The following is a 1,838-nucleotide window of genomic DNA, read 5'->3' as shown; positions in this document are numbered from 1 at the left end:
AAAAATATTAACCCAGAATTGCTCCTGTCTAAAGGAAATACAGGGGAAAAGAGTGGAGCAGAGACTGAAGGAAAAGCCATCCAGAGACTGTTCCACCTGAGGATCCATCCCATATGCAGATACTAAACCCAGTCACTATTGCTAATGCCAAGAAGTGCTTGCTGACAGGAACCTGATACAGCTGTCTGCTGAAAGGCTTGGCCAGAGCCTTACTGATACAGATGCAGATGCTTGCAGCCAATCATTAGACTGAGCACGGGGACCCCGATAGAGGAGTTAAGGGTTTGCAACACCATAAGAAGAACAACAGTATTAACCAATCAGATACCCCAGAACTAAATCACCAACCAAAGTGTACACATGGAGGGACCCATGGCTCTAGCTGCATTTGTAGCAGAGAATAATCTTATCTGGCATCAGTGGGAGGGGAGGCCCTTGGTCTTGTGAAGGCTGGGTGCCCCAGCATAGGGAAATGTTAGGGTGGTGAAGTAGGAGTGGGTGGGTAGGTGGGGGAGCACCCTCATAGAAGCAGCAGGAAGGGTGGGATAGGGAGTTTTTGGAGGGGAAACCAGGAAGGAGGATGACTTGAAATGTAAATAAATAAAATAAAATAAATAAATAAATAAATAAATAAATTTTTAAAAAGAAGAAGAAGCAAGACAGTCCCCAGCACCATCTAGGAGGGAAGCCATCAAGGGAGCCAGGGGCTGAGCACAGCCTCTTGTTTGATGGTCCCTTCTTCAAAGCACTCTGAGAGGTTTTTATTATCTCCTCTAACATATCTTACATATCTCCTTCTTAACCTGTTACCTTCAGTCACATAGGACACAGGTAGAGGGCGTGATTAACAAGTCTCTACCTCCAGAGATTTAAATATTAATGAATTATCAAAAGGCCAGGGGCGTAGCTAATTAAGTTATTCCCTCCTCTTTTTCCTTCCCTATAAAATGAGACTCCCCTGGCCTTTGGCGGGGGGAAGCACGTACCACCTACATCCATTTACCATGTCATGAACAATAAAAGCTTTGGAAAACCAGACTCCACGTGTCGCATGGTCTCGCTGCCAGATTCCCAGCTTTTGGAACCCTGGAACCTTGCCGATGCAGCCATCGGCCAGCCCACCGACAGCTGCGTGAATGTGGGACCCTCCGCTGGTGGCATGGGAAGCCTGCCCGGGACCCTGATGCCAGACCACCATGGACCGGCCACTGCACTGGACTCCCTCTTTCCCCCCCCACCCCCCCCCCCGGGAGATTTCTTCCCCACAGCTGGCGCCCAACGTGGGGCACGAACCCACGACCCTGGGATTAAGAGTCCCATGCTCTACCGACTGAGCCTTGGACGAGGTAACTCTATTTAACCTGTTACCTTCAGTCACGTAGGACACAGGTAGAGGGCATGATTAACAAGTCTCTACCTCCAGAGATTTAAATATTAATGAATTATCAAAAGGCCAGGGGCGTAGCTAATTAAGTTATTCCCTCCTCTTTTTCCTTCCCTATAAAATGAGACTCCCCTGGCCTTTGGCGGGGGGAAGCAAGTACCACCTACATCCATTTACCATGTCATGAACAATAAAAGCTTTGGAAAACCAGACTCCATGTGTCACATGGTCTCTCCGCCAGATTCCCAGCTTTTGGAACCCTAGAACCTTGCCGATGCAGCCAACGGCCCACCCACCGACAGCTGCGTGAATGTGGGACCCTCCGCTGGCGGTGTGGAAAGCCCGCCCAGGACCCTAATGCCAGACCACCACGGGACTGGCCGCCAGACTCCCTCTTCCCCCCCTCCCCCCCGCCCATGAGATTTCTTCCCCACAGTTAAACATACATAATGTA

The 1,838-nt window shown here is 49.7% G+C and overlaps 1 non-coding gene across 1 annotated transcript; it reads right to left on the bottom strand.

The window, feature by feature from the left end:
* Window positions 1–1,272: 1,272 nt before the first annotated feature.
* On the bottom strand, window positions 1,273–1,343 carry Trnak-cuu (transfer RNA lysine (anticodon CUU)). Its single transcript has one exon. It is a non-coding gene; the product is annotated as a tRNA-Lys (tRNA).
* Window positions 1,344–1,838: the final 495 nt, after the last annotated feature.

Source organism: Arvicanthis niloticus, chromosome 8 (assembly GCF_011762505.2).
Source record: "Arvicanthis niloticus isolate mArvNil1 chromosome 8, mArvNil1.pat.X, whole genome shotgun sequence".
NCBI classification, from domain to species: domain Eukaryota; kingdom Metazoa; phylum Chordata; class Mammalia; order Rodentia; family Muridae; genus Arvicanthis; species Arvicanthis niloticus.
Note: the sequence above shows the minus strand (reverse complement) of the source record. Positions and strands in the feature narration are given on the sequence as shown.